The following is a 15,423-nucleotide window of genomic DNA, read 5'->3' as shown; positions in this document are numbered from 1 at the left end:
AGCTGCAGTAGGAACATGGAAAGCTGCCTTATGGGAAGACCAAAGGTCCGTCTAGTTCAGTATTGTATACACTGACTGGAAGCTGTTCTCCAGCATTTCAAACATCCCTACCTAGAGATGGTAGGGACCGAACCTGGGACCTTCTGCATGCCAAGCAAATGCTCTACCACTGAGTCATTACTTTCTGCAGGTGTGTATGAACCTGGCCCCAACTCCAATCTTAGCACTTCAGGAGCTGGCAACCTTGAGCTTCATGTATACGTTGGAGCTGCTGAAGTGTCCTTATGGATATAAAAGCACAAATAATATTTTCATGGAGGCATTGTTGTTTCTTCGCAATGAGCTAGACCCTTAAAAAATAGTCCAATGGGCCCCGAATACTAGAAAAAAATCAAAATAAGCCATTTGTATATATCTCACCCACTCGCAGCAAGGAACTTGAAAATGACGGAACAGTTCTTACTGTAACTAGGAAACTGAGCTTTGGTGCACACAGAGTCTGGTACCCTAGTAAGTCTTTAAAAAGAGCATTTGTAAACTTATCCTTCAAAACAGGGGCCAATAAGTGTATGTCCCCAAATTTAAGATATTTTCAGGCCACTGGGGGGGAAAGATAAATTTTGCACATACATAATGCAATCTACTCTACTTATTTTGGAAAAGTTTTTAAAAGGAAACTTTCTGAATGTAGCTTCCTCAAACTGAGGGTGAAATCGTACTCTAATATTTATGGGACTTCCAAGCCAGTCAGCTGAAACTTCATATACAACCTATTCCACGCATCACCAAAAAGACTGAAAATGGAGCATATTTAAAACATCAGAGTGCTCTGCAGCAAGCTTTTGCCCAGTTCAAAGCAACCTGCCCTGCATACGCACAGAACCATTTTTGAATTGCCTCAGGAGATAAGAAGTCTTGGTAAAACACTTCCAAACTGGTCCTACAACTGAAATATCATATGTAGTTTTGCCCAGAAAGATATACTGGAAGTGATTAGCTTCCATATTTTGCAGGGAGGAGGTCTAATAATCTATCTCAGAGCAGTCCAACATGTGGCCCTTAAGACCATTTTGGCGGCCCTCTGCAACATTTGATGCTCCACCGCCACCAAAGCACTCACAGTGCCTTCCCAAAGTCAGGTAAGCGAGGTGCTGGGCTCTGGGAAGGAGGCCTGGGGGCTCTGACCAGGTCCTAAAGTCCTCCCATAATAATAATAATAATAATAAATTTTATTTATATCCCGCCCTCCCCAGCCGAAGCCGGGCTCAGGGCGGCTAACAACAATAAAACAGTACAAAAGTACAGCATAAACAACATTCTAAAGTCATTCATTATAAAATTAATTAATTCAAGCCACTGGCAACCATTGGGCCAGAGCTCCGCGAAGATTGCCGAGGGAGGGAGTCAGGCTGTGCCCTGGCCAAAGGCCTGGTGGAACAGCTCTGTCTTGCGGAAAGATGTCAAGTCCCGCAGGGCCCTGGTCTCTTGTGACAGAGTGTTCCACCAGATCGGAGCCACAGCCGAAAAAGCCCTGGCTCTAGTTGAGGCCAGCCTAACCTCTCTGTGGCCTGGGACCTTCAAGATGTTTTTATTTGAAGACCTTCCCAAAGCCTAGTTAGTACTTCCCAGCTTTGGGAAGGAACTGGGAGGGCTACAGGCCCCTGCCGGAGCCTTGCACCTCCTTCCCAAAGCCCAGTGCCTCACTTATCCAGCCTTAGCAAGGCAGCATAAAGACTGGTGGGGGCATCGAATTTTGGCCCACCGCGTGACAAGGCACTGGGCAGCCCAATATGAAAAGTTGGACTGCCATGACCCAGCTGCCTGGCCTAGCACTGCACCTCTTTAGTTCCATCATGCCTTTGCCTTTCTTGGTACTTTATTTTCTTGTCCAAGTGAATCTCTCTGTAAGGAATGTTTGGAAAACATTCACGTTTACATGCACTTTTAATTTCAGGGTTGGCACAGGGGGGGAACAAACAGCTGAGAAAAAGACACCCTGCTGAGACCTGAGTGTCACTCGCTGATCTATTCTTCCTTGTGGTTTCTCCTTCTCCCGCCTCCGTTCCAGGCCTTCCATTTGTTTATTTATTTAACCAGCCAAGCAAATGGCATCATTAAGCAACAAACAGAGCATTTTCATTTGATCTTTCAGCCACAGTGTGCTCTGTTCTGCTGTCCTAAATTTAATCAGCAACATCTCCAGCTTTGCTCCACACTGAGACGAATTTATCTGGAAAAATCTTGCATTTGCACTTCAGAGCATACCATAATAATGCAGAATATAAAGGGCACAAGCATTCAGGGTTGGATTGGAAAGCAAACAGCAGGTTTTGAAAGCCCAACCAACACCAAATTATTTGGGCTCCACAGCACAGGGAAAGTAGAAGCTTGTGCTAAAAGTGAAAAGGCAATTTAAAATAAAAATAAAAATATATGACTTGCGTCAGACCTTTGTGTGTCAGATTCAAACGGGGGAGACCCAAATTTAAATCCCCACTCACCTATTAAGTTCCCTGGGTGACCTAAATCTATCATGAAGAAATCTATCATATTTCACATTAGGATCACTGTAGGCTCTAACTTTGAGAGAGCCATGGCAAAATGTCCGCCCTCCACAGTGGTGAGCAGAAACAGCACCATCAACAGTGCAATCAGCACCAGGCTCCTGCAAGGGCACTAGCACCCTACAATGATGGCAGGTGGTGATGCCTATCCCAGTGAGGTGGGAGAACAATGTTTGTACCCTGCACTAGTTAAAAGAAAGGTGGGAAACAAATGTACCAAATACCCCCATCAAATGCAAGAAAATAGGATTACCTATGCACTTGTGAAAATATTTGAAGTTGTCTTGTGCTGCAAACTCTGGATAATGCACAAAAAGCACCAGTGTTTATTTCTCCAGCAATTCCAGATAAGTAGAGGGTCCTTCATGAATAAGCATAAGAGATATGCCTGTGTTGAAGTTCTAGCCTAGGATGTCCACAGTCAATTCTTGGCTGCATGCAGAATTATTTTGATGTTCTTAGTAAGTGCTCTTCAGCTGTTTGACAGACAATAATAATGACTGTTCCAACAGGCCTTAGCAAATACAACCCACACAAACATTAAATGTTCAGGTGTCTGGGTGGTTGTTTTCAAAAGCTAGTCCAGGCATCTTAGAGTCAGCTGAGATTCCTCATTTTTTGGCAAAGTTTCATGTTCAGAAAACATGTTCAGTGCTTTGCACATGCATGCACACACTATCATTCTGCTTTTTTCACATTTAAATACACACACACTGTGAATGGCATATTGGGAAATCTCACAGCTGAATATCTGAATACCTCTTTAAAAGCACACACTGTGAATAACATACTGAGAAATCTCACAGCTGAATATCTGAAGGCAGCAAGCAACCTAACTATTTGGACAACCAGAGCTTTATATATTGATGTAGATCAGCACAAAGGTTATATGTACACTATTGCACAGTGGTAAATGTAAAAGACAGCCATGGGTTGGAGACAAAAACATTGGGGGAAATCTCACACCTCTGCTGAAGAACCACCTCATACTCTGTGAGTCTCGTCACTGATCCTAAATTGGTGTGCAGGGATCCTAAATGCAGGACAATGTCTTTTTAAATTGAAAAGGAGGGGTATGAAGAAAAACAGAAGGCAGGGAGAGAGAGAAAGCGAGGGATAAGAGGGCTTATCCACACCAGCTTCTCTCATGCCTAGAAAGCATGCGTTCAAGGGATTTTCCACTTGTACTGTGCTTTCTAGGCAAGAGTCCCAGTGGTTTTGGTTTTGCCTTACGACTTTCCCTTGGAAAACCCACTCTTTAGCAATAAATCAGAACCAACGGCAATCCACAGAAAACCCAATTGCCGTTTACTCCGATTCAGAGCTAAACCGCTGGTTTTCCTGGGGGAAAGCGGTGGGGCAAACGAAGTGTGGATAAGGCCACAGAGAGACAAAGGTTACACAGTGGGGTGGGTGAGTTGAAAATAACGGCAATATATTTCACATCTGGCAGCCCATGTGCCGCTTTGCTTTCAGAAATTGCATGGGTAGACGAGTCTATAAAGCCCAGGACTCAGAGGAGAGTGGCTTCTTATACAATCATAGAATTGTAGAGTTGCAAGGGCACAATGGGTCATCTAGTCCAACCCTCTGCAATGCAGGAATCTCAACTAAAGCATCCATGTCAGGTGACTATCCACCCTCTTCTTAAAAACCTCCATGGAATAGAAGGAAAAACCACCACCTTCCGAGGGACTCAGTTGCACTGTTGGGCAGTTCTTACTGTCAGAAAGTTCTTCCTGATAAATACAAGTTCGCACCATCATCCATGTGAGTTCTTTAGATAGGTAAAGATGTGTATGCTACTCCTCTGAGTTTCCTCTTTTCCAGGCTAAACATAGCCAGCTCCTTCAACCGTTTCTCATAAGGCTTGATTTCCAGACCCTTTAAAATCTTGGGTCCCCCACCTCTGCACATTCCAGCTTGTCAATATCCTTAAATTGTGGTGCCCAGAACTGGACAAAGTACTCCAGGTACGGTCTGATCAATGCAGAGCAAAACGGTACTATTACTTCCCTTGCACCTCACCTGAAGAGACTCCAGCAAAAAAGGTCTGAAAAGCCCTTTGTGTACATATACTGTAGTAGGCAAAATGCAACCCTCTGAATCCTTGTCAATTTTTAGTCATCTGATCCTTACTTCCTTTAGGTGATCATAATTAAAACAAACTATGCTTCCCCAAGTTTGGACATTGCAGGAAAATGAAAACTTCTGCTTCGTAACTAACTGCTATCACCTCTTCGTGAATGTAAACAAAGAGGAAATGGGAACACACGATTCTAAACCCTATGAAGATTCATCCTCATGATAAACTATGGTTTATTGTTAAGTCTGAATCCAGGCTTGCTGTCTTTCACTGCTCAAACAATGCAATGCAAAGAACCTACTGACTTTCATTTCATGTGGGACCTGTGCATTTTTGGTTGCACAAAACCATGAACAAGACCTCTAGCTGTCACTAAGAGATATAAAACCTAAACATACCTTTTAGTGAGTGGCATATCCTAGTTTTAGTGATACAAGCTATGACCAGGTTCAGACTTAATGCTTAGACAAACCATAGCATGATCAACCAAATGTCCAGGTTACAGCTGAACATAGGGTCATGGTTTGTCTTTACTTTGGGAACAAACTCATTCATGCTATGCCATGGTTTGACTTTGTATTGCATTCACACCAAGTCCCTAATCTTTGAGAATTCTTTAATGTTCCCCTAACCTTTGAGAATTCTTGGAGTATAGATGAGGGCCCTGTAGACTTGGAGGCAAACAAATGGGCAGTGCTCTTCATTAGGAGCACAACTTTTAAAAGCATCTGAAGCTTATGATTTTGGTTTTAACACTCAAACGCAGCCATAGAAAAATGAGCATTCAAAATGCATGGGGATCCACCAAGCTGGACAATAAGCACCTTTTGTATTGTACTGCAGTCACTTTCTCCTTTACGAGTACTATATCACATTTCAAAATGAAACGGGAGACTTCATGCTCTGAAACTCAATCACGCGTACTAAAGGAAAGAGCCACAGCTCAGTGGCAGAGAACATGCAAAAAGGTCTCTGGTTCAACCCCCCCCCCCCCCCGATAGCCTCAGGTAAAGCTAGAAAAAACTCTTGCCTGGAACCCTGGAGAGCAACTGCTAGTTAGATTAAGGTTACCAGATTTTTTTCAAAGAATCTGAGGACACTTTTTTTAAAAAGAGAGAGAGAAAAAAGTTTTTTTTTAAGTTTTTTTTTAAAAAGTAATCTCTTCTGTGATCTCCTCTGTCATGCAGCCTTCCTCTGGGCCCCGCCCTGCTCTCTTGGGAGTGCTAGCTGCCGTGGAGTATGTTCAGGTCGGTCCTGGGCTTGGCCACATGTCCTTGCCCTCCCAGTGCTCTCCTACCACTCCTCAGCGGCGGCGGCGCAGCAAGGTCAGGGCTCCCCTCTTTTTTCTCCTTCCTCTTTTTTCTCCTTCTCTTTCTCTCTCTTCCTTCTCCTTCTCCTCTCTTCCTCCTCGTGTCGGCTCCAGGTTTTCCTGGCCAGGAGCGCCGCTGGGCAGTCGGCCGGGCGCTCTCGCTCCCAGCTCGATTTGGGTTGCGGGGGGGGGGGGATCAGCGGTTCCCCCAGTTGACAAGCCAGGCGAGCCCGGTTCCCCCTCGGCAGTGGTGGTGGCAGAGGCAGTCTCAGCAGCCCGTAGCCAGACTGGTAGCACAGTTGGCTCTGGCTGGCTTTAGGAGCTGCTCGCTGCTGTGGCACCCGCCATTTTGCCTCGCCAGAAGTCCCCATATGATGTGTCTTGTGCCACTGAACGCAACATTCATTCCCTAATAAATCTATAACACTTAAAATATAAATCCAGGGGCATTAAATGAAAACTGGAGACATTCCGGAGGCGGATTTTGTCCGGGGACAGCTTTGTAAATCCAGGAACTGTCCCCGGGAAACAGGGACGTCTGGTAACCATAAGTTAGATGGGCCAGATCTGACTCTGGGTATAAGGCAGCTTCCTATATATTTCTATGTAAAGGCCATTTCCAAAAACTAAGTGCTAGAGATATATGAAGTAATACTTGAGGTATTTAGGAGGGGCAACAGTTAAATTTTGAAGTTTTGGGATATTTTAAGCACATGTCCTGCTTTTTGTACCTACTGGCATTGCATATACTGTTGTCCTCATCATCTTTCTTGTCAAAAGTTGAAAATAAATAAACAAACATTAAAATTAAAAAATCTGAAATAAAAAATTAATACAGCTCTCCAGCATGTTGGGGTTCCAGCAAGTTTGTACTACAGTATACAGTATTTCCTGAACAACAGGAAGTCCTGTGAGGTTGTGACGGACTAACTTCCAGATACTATAAGACTTTGAAGGAGGGGTTACTACAGCCTTTGTTGGAAGTATGCAATGAGATTTTGGAGGGAAAAAAGGCACCCGATACGTGGAAAGAAGCATATATCACCCTTATACCGAAGATAGAGACGGAAAAGACCCAACTTAAAAACTACCGCCCTATCTCCTTATTAAATGTGGATTACAAAATTTTTGCTGACATTTTAGCAAAAAGGTTGAAAATAGTGTTGATGGAGGAGATTCATAGAGATCAGGCAGGCTTTCTACCGAAAAGACATTTATCAGACAATGTAAGGAATATAATAGACATTTTGGAAATGCTAGAAGTGAACATTAACACTAAAGCAGTCTTGATATTTGTGGATGCCGAGAAAGCCTTCGACAACATTTCTTGGAATTTTATGATGAAGAACCTTCGGGGAATGGGGGTAGGCAAAGGGTTTGAAAATGGTATAGGTGCGATATATTCAGAACAAAAAGCAAAACTTATTGTAAATAACGTGGTTACAGATGAACTAAAGATAGAAAAAGGGACACGTCAGGGGTGCCCAATCTCTCCATTGCTTTTTATATCGGTCCTGGAGGTGCTGTTAAATATGATTAGGAAGGACCAGTTGGTTAAAGGTGTACAGGTCGGAGCGAAACATTATAAACTGAAAGCATTTGCAGATGACCTGGTACTTACTTTGCAAGAGCCTGAATCTAGTACAAAGAAAGTTTTAGAATTAATTCAAGATTTTGGTCAGGTTGCAGGATTTAAGCTGAACAAATTAAAAACGAAAGTATTGGGGAAAAACCTAACATCAGTGGAAAAAGAAAGGTTTCAGAATGAGACGGGGTTAACGGTGGTTAAGAAAGTGAAATACCTGGGTGTTAATATGACTTCAAAAAATTTGAATTTATTTAAAGATAATTATGAGAAATGTTGGAGTGAAGTCAAAAGAGATCTAGAAATTTGGTCAAACATGAAGCTTTCCTTGTTGGGCCGAATAGCAGTTATTAAGATGAATGTGTTGCCTAGAATGTTGTTTTTGTTTCAAACTTTGCAAATATTGGACAAGATGGACTGTTTCAAGAAGTGGCAGAAAGACATATCTAAATTTATCTGGCAGGGCAAAAAGCCCAGAATAAAATTTAAGATTTTAACTGATGCAAAAGATAGAGGGGGGTTTGCCCTGCCGGATTTAAAACTTTACTATGAATCAGCAGCTTTCTGCTGGTTGAAAGAATGGCTGCTTCTTGAGAACACTGACATTTTGGATTTGGAAGGGTATAACAATATGTTTGGGTGGCATGCATATCTTTGGTACGACAAGGTTAAAGCGCATAAAGGGTTCAAAAACCATATTGTCAGGAAAGCATTATATAATGTCTGGATTAGATATAAAGATCTGTTGGAAAGTAAAACTCCAAGGTGGCTGTCACCAATGGAGGCCAAGGCCATCAAAAAATCTAATATGGAGGCTAAATGGCCAAGATATGGAGAAATTTTGGAACAAGAAGGGGACAGATGGAAACTGCAAAGTTTTGAAAAATTAGAAGGGAAAGTGAGAGATTGGCTTCATTATCATCAAATAATGGAAGTGTTTAAAACAGATAGAAAAATTGGCTTCCAGGTGGGGAAATCAAAGCTAGAAACTGAATTGTTAGAACCCAGTACTAAGAATTTGTCAAGAATGTATAGTTTGCTGTTGGAATGGAACACACAAGATGAAATGGTTAAGTCTGCAATGATTAAGTGGGCACAGGACATTGGTCATAATATTTTGTTTGCTGACTGGGAAAGGTTGTGGACCACAGGTATGAAATTTACGGCGTGTAATGCCTTAAGAGAGAATATTATGAAAATGATATATAGATGGTACATGACCCCAGTCAAGCTTGCAAAAATTTACCATTTGCCCGACAACAAATGCTGGAAATGTAAAGAAATTGAAGGAACATTCTTTCACCTTTGGTGGACGTGCCCAAAGATCAAGGCCTTCTGGGAAATGATCTATAATGAAATGAAGAAAGTACTTAGGTACACCTTCTCTAAGAAACCAGAGGCCTTCCTCCTGGGCATTGTCGGCCAATTGGTGTTAAAGAAAGATAGAACATTTTTTATGTACGCTACAACAGCAGCAAGAATACTCATCGCAAAGCACTGGAAGACGCAAGAACTACCCACCGTGGAAGAATGGCAACTGAAGGTGATTGATTATATGGGACTGGCGGAAATGACGAGCAGAATCCGTGACCAGGGAAAAGATACGGCGCAGGAAGATTGGAAAAAGTTTAAAGAGTATCTTAAAAAATATTGTAAGATAATTGAAGTTTAGAAAAATGTTGGATTGGATATTAAGGGGTTAAAAGCAGCAAGGGATAATTGGAAGAAAACAACTGATATTGAAATTACTTTAAGAATAGGGAAAAGATTTGCTGAAAATTGAGTATGAAATTAGAATACAGAAAGGGAAGGTATGAGGAAGTCGCGAAAGTAAGCTTAAAGAAAGTTACAATTGAGCTTATATGTGTTTTATTTTTTGTATTTCTATGTTATGTTCTTTTTTCTTGTTTTTGTTTTTCTTTTTTCTGTTTTTTTGTTATGATGTTTGTTAAAATTCTAATAAAAATTTAATTTAAAAAAAAAAAAAAAGAAGTCCTGTGAGGTTGTTTATAGATGCCACAAAATCAGCCTAGAATAACTACATACATTGTCATCAGGTCAGTTTTGTGACTTGCTTCTTAATACACATGAAGGAGCAACTGAAGAAGTATAATATTGTCAAACAGATCAGCCATTCCAGTTTCTTCCCTCCAATTTCCTCCTTCACTTACAATAACTATCGTTACCACTACTGAAATCCATAGTTTGTTTCCATGCCACAGTTGGAATGTACAGTTTGCAATGGGCTTGGGATTCTGGTGCGCAAATTATGGTTTGTGGTAATACTAAGCAAACATAGTTTGTCTGATTTGGATTCAACAGCAAACAAGTTATTACAAATTATAAAGCGAAGGAGGGGATCAGGGCACGAGTGCTAAGGCACAACGCACAACCTCAATAGTGGAACCATGATACAACCAGAACACTGCAAAAACAGGGCATCAAGAAGTATGTTTTGTCTTTAGTACCGTATTTACTCTAGTCTAATGCCCCACTGAATCTGATGCGCACCTTAATTTTTGCAATGTCATTTGGCCAAAAAAGTGAGCATTATATTCGAGTAAATACGGTACAACACAGTAAGCAATCTACAGAGCAAATATTCAAAAATAAAGTTGCAGATTTCTAAGCTGGAGTAGAAATATTTCCCCTGCTATCTATTTCAACTACAAACAATTTTCTTCTGACATTTCCCATTTTTTGTTCATTGTTGAAACTGGTTTCATCCTCCAGTACCATATAGCTAAAAGTTTCAGTGCAGTTGTTGACAATACCTCCCAAACCTTATTAATGGACCAATTGCTATAATATTCTCTTTTCAGGACCAATCTGTGGGCCTGATTTGTGGTACTAAACAAACCATACTTCCATGAGATTATTGGGTTTGGCTGTCTCCAGTGCCTTTGCTAACAAAGCCTGGCAGCCCAGCATTCTATTTGTAAATTACCAGTAACCAAGGAAGCTCATTGTCCTTATCGCATTTGAATCTAGGTTACAGACTTTATATATCTGTAAATGTTAAAACCATTTTGAATAATTAATTAGCCTTGCCTATGATTCACCCGAGACAGCTTGTAATATCAAAATGTGCTAGAAACTGTATTTTGTTCTAGTAAAATATACATGCTTATGGAAGTTTACAAAACATGCTTCAGTCATGGGAGTGGCAAGACTTTCTATAGATACTGTAGCAAACATCTGATAACAACCTTTGCTAGTGCCACAATACAGTCCCATCAGTTCTTATTTTAAAGTAAAAGCATTTATCCATTACTTAACTCTTATCCTAGAGTAATAAAAGTCACTTCAGAGCATGCAATAGGATGACAGAGCAAATTATTACAATTAGTACAAAGGGCTACAGAGCAGATTCTAAAGCCGTTCATTAAAAATTCAAAGCAAAGGAAATAAGAATCTCTGATTCATCTCAGTATGGAAGAAAAAAAAGCATTCTTTATTTTTACTCTGATCATTTGCAAAGCTGGAAATTTCAAAAGATGACCTCAGTAAAAACACCCTTTGCACAATAAGTATTAAAGCAAATATTGTTTAGAGCACTTGCCTTCTCCTTGACCAATGTTAATTCAATATGAATATATTTCCCATACTAATTCTAGCAACAGTATTCATGAAAACTAAATTACATAAAGTATGCACAATTTAGGTTATTTTCATGACAATTAAATTTAGATCAGTTATTTTAAAGGAAAAACAAATCTTACACGTGTTCAGCATTTTCGTAATAAGCTGCACAAACAAGATTCTTCCTGCAAATGTGCATAAAAGGGAGTTTCATGTTATTCTGGTCAAAATCACTTGTGCTTTACAGTGCCAGAAAAGAGGTAACTGTCCTTAGCATGCATACCACACATCAACAGGCTTGCTTTTCTATAAGCACAGAAACAAACGTGGTCCACATTTCAAAGTTTCTGATGCTTGAGCAAAAGGTGCAAAATATACCAGTAATAAAGCCCTATTTAAGGTTCTTTGCTTTGGAAAAAAAAAGTGCTGTGTGTGTCAGAGAAAAGCAACCATCCTAACAGTCACTGCATTAAAATACCCACAACTTAGCCCTTCTCGTTCTTTGCAGTCTCTCATCAAAGCTAAGCAGAGAAATTAACAACAAAGCTCTTGCTAACCTTTAGATGGCTAAGTCCATAGGCCAGAGGTGTGCTTCAGGTTTCTCTGGGAAAGCGCTGGAACAACAACAACAACAAAGGATTCAGAGTCTTCTTTTCAATTGTTCTGGCTCTCTTTTTAAAAATGTGTTAAAAAAAAAACCGATGCACAGAAGGTTTGGTGGTGGGCAGTGGGCTTTGGGGTGGGGAGGGAAGAAGAGGGTGATTTCAACCCACATTTGGCGTGGGAAGAGTTTTAATGGCTCTAGCTGGTAATATGGTTTTCCTGCTACAGTGTCTGTACTACTGCAGCTCTGTGTGGGCGTAAAGAAATGACACGACTGGGTTTCAAACCATTAGAGCAACATTTGCAAACAGATAAAAAAAAACCTTCAGGTACAAATGAAAAAAAATCCTTTTTTTTTCACTTTAAAGATACAGCAGGACTTAATACCCTTTCAATCCATCAGAACCCTCCTTCTGGTCGTGTAAAACACAAGCATCAGCTGCAATACATAGGAATAGACTTGGGAACTTTTTCATGTAATAAACGTTGTATGGACTACTTCTGTGAGCTCTTTGTTAGGTGTCTCAGATGGCATTTCAGCCATTTGTTCCATTATGCTCTCTGTAGTCACTGCCCTATGTTCTAATTCCAATTCCAATCTCCAAGTGCCCTTACTTACATAGCCCAAACAGTAACTGCCCCATACAAAAGAGAGGCATCGGCAGACTGAGTGAGGGTAATCTCAAGGTTTGCATAACTGGGGGAGAGGGCCCCTCCAAAGAGAGTCTAGTGAGAACTGAGTGTGCTCAGTTACCTTTAACTGGTAAAGGGACCCCTGACCATTAGGTCCAGTCATGGCCGACTCTGGGGTTGCGGCGCTCATCTCGCTTTATTGGCCGAGGGAGCCGGCGTACAGCTTCCGGGTCATGTGGCCAGCATGACTAAGCCGCTTCTGGAGAACCAGAGAGCAAACGGAAACGCTGTTTACCTTCCCACCAGAGCGGTACCTATTTATCTACTTGCACTTTGACGTGCTTTCCAACTGCTAGGTTGGCAGGAGCAGGGACTGAGCAACGGGAGCTCACCCCGTCGTGGAGATTCAAACCGCTGACCTTCTGATCGGCAAGTCCTAGGCTCTGTGGTTTAACCCACAGCGCCACACGCGTCCCTGCTCATAGATTGCTCATAGAATGTTCATAGAATGCTGGCAATTAGGGGAGGTAGGGGAGGGATGGGCAATGGAATAGCTGGAAAAGTAGGAAGATGTCAAAAACACAGACACACACACATATAGTGCCCCCCACTCACTTTCTCACAATCCTAGAGTCTCCTACATGAAAAGGGAGGCTTCCCCCTCCTCCACCAGCACATACACATACACTTCCTTTGTTGCAGGGTCCCAGTGCTATATACAGTGCTAACAGTAATTTTAATTCTCTGAGTGCCTGTTCTTATGTAGCCAAAACAGTACTATCCACACAGAGAGAGGTATCAGCTAGCTTACTGGAAGAAGCTCAAAGTTTACAGAAATACAAAGAATATTTAGGAAAAAATCTCAGGGGGGGGGAGAATCCCCCTTCCCCCCGAAAAAACCACAACTGAGGACTGAGCATGCCCAGTGGTCATTGAATGCTGAGGACTGGAGCGGGGCATGGAATTTGAGTATCCTTGAAGAGGGTAGGGTTTCAACCACCGATGAACAGGGATGTTCCACACTAATACATTTTGTTGAAGGTCCCATGTGCATAAAGATATTTTTTAAAGAATTATGAAGTTTTTCCACTTGTGCACAAAAGTGAACTATACAAATATTTATTGGATAATATAAAATAATACTTTTGAAATTTGAATTAATGAAACCCTCAACACTCCTCCATGGCTGCAGCGGGCAAAAATATTATTCTTCAACAAGGCTTTTGACTGATTAACATCTGATACCCTTTTAAATATGTTTGTGAGAGGGTTTGGGGTTTGTTTTTGTTCTTGTTTTTATTATGTGTTTTATGTTGTATTTCAATGCTGTGAACCACCCTGAGATCAAAAAGAGCTAATAGCTTGTAACCACAAAGATGAAAGGAAATCAGAAACAGAAGCAACTAACAGTTCAAAAACCAAACCTGAATTTCTATGTTAAGCTCCCAGGAAATGGTGCAGAACAGGTGTAGAATAAGGACGTTATTGGGGGGAGGTAGCCCGCAACATGCAATTATGTAAATATCCTCAAAGGTCTAGATTAGAGTGTGCCCCCCATCCCACAAAAAATATTTTCTCAGACTAAGAGTAGCTTCCCCAAAGTAAAGCAGCTGTGTCTACAGATAAATAATGACCTTCATAAATGAGGAATGGAGCCCATTCTTTTTTAAAAAAAACACTTTATAGAGTTCTTCATTCAAATTTCTACTGGTGAAATGTGTATCAAGGCCATTTATAACAATTGTGAGAACATTTCGAGTGTGCAAGTCTCTGAACCCGAAGTGCATTTTACTGCCTCAGAGTTCTGAGATATTTAATCCAATGTCAGGACTGCAATGATTCAACGTGATTTCAGACTGAGAGGACACTGACTGTTCCCCCTCTCACATAGAGGCAAGTTCCTCCACTATCTTTGTTAATTGAGAGTATAACTTAATCCAACTTTCAGCAGTGCACAGAGAATCATGCCATTTCCATTCTGCACATGAGGAATTGTGTGTTTAAAAAAGCACCTGAAAATTCAAACGAAGCTTGAAGTGTTCAACCAAAGGTGCTAGCTTTGTACGTGGTGGGAGTTTTTTAAATGGGGAGGTATCTATTTCATCATGCAGTCTCTCACTGATATATCTCAGGTGGTACAATTTCATTAAGACTATCACATGGCCTTGTCAAGTCAAAAATTAAATTCCTTCTTATGGTTCTGTTTAGCGCACAGTCATCATATTCCCTCATTTTAAAAGTCTTCTGGAAAACATTTTGTTATTATGATTACACTTTCTGGTTATTCTAAACCAATATACAAATGCTCTCTACAGCAGACGCTGTTCAAATAGCCCCTTCAACTTTATTCCTCTCAACCACTCTCCCCCCCCCCCCACCCCAATTTTTCTCTTCCTCCTTCCCTTCCAGCTCCTCCATCTACATGAAATCAGGTCAAGAGCTGCATGTGACTCTTGGAACACAGGGTTGGAACACAGGGTTCCTAGCCCTGTGATGAAGCTGAAACTCCACAAGATACCTTATTATTCAAAGCAGCAAATCTCACATGTACTATGCTGCTAGTGCTCAGCTGCTGCACAAATAATTACCTGTCAGACTTTCTTACTGCATCAAATCAATGCATACATGCCACTTTATCATAGCCACCAGACTGGCACAACCACAGTCAGAGTTGTAATGGTTTGTATGTGGAATTTGGCATCCAAACAGGATTTAGGAATGACATAGGAATCTGCCTTATACCATAGATCCATCCAGCTCAATACTATACAGTGACTGGTAGTGGCTCTCCATAGTTTATCAATCCTTTCCAGGGAATTCTGGGAATTATAGCTCTGTGAGATGAATGGGGGTCTCTTAAAAACTCATCACCCTTAACAAGTGTTCTCATGATTCTTTGGGGGGAAGCCATGACTGTTAAAGGGATAAAACTGTGCTTTAAATGTATTGTGCGGTTGTGGCCATATACGCCACTGGATCCAACCCTTGGAAAACATTCATCAAGCTCAGCAAGTCACAGGATAGGAAGACAGGTCCTCTTATGGATCAGTAACTGGTCAAA

The 15,423-nt window shown here is 41.3% G+C and overlaps 1 protein-coding gene across 5 annotated transcripts in view; it reads right to left on the bottom strand.

Annotated features, from left to right (window-relative positions):
* ZNF831 (zinc finger protein 831) overlaps nt 1-15,423 on the bottom strand; it is a 45,504-nt gene that overhangs the window by 18,128 nt on the left and 11,953 nt on the right. For 2 of the 5 annotated variants that reach the window (XM_077929328.1, XM_028735339.2), the window contains one exon: nt 11,684-11,740. The exons of 2 other annotated variants lie outside the window; for them this stretch is intronic. The gene's annotated coding sequence lies outside the window, so the exon portion shown is untranslated. Of the gene's footprint in view, nt 1-11,683; nt 12,061-15,423 lie in introns of those variants that run through there. One more of the 5 variants, XM_028735336.2, reaches the window with a different exon arrangement.

This window comes from Podarcis muralis, chromosome 5 (genome assembly GCF_964188315.1).
Source record: "Podarcis muralis chromosome 5, rPodMur119.hap1.1, whole genome shotgun sequence".
NCBI lineage: Eukaryota > Metazoa > Chordata > Lepidosauria > Squamata > Lacertidae > Podarcis > Podarcis muralis.
This window is presented reverse-complemented; position numbering and strand designations above follow the sequence as displayed.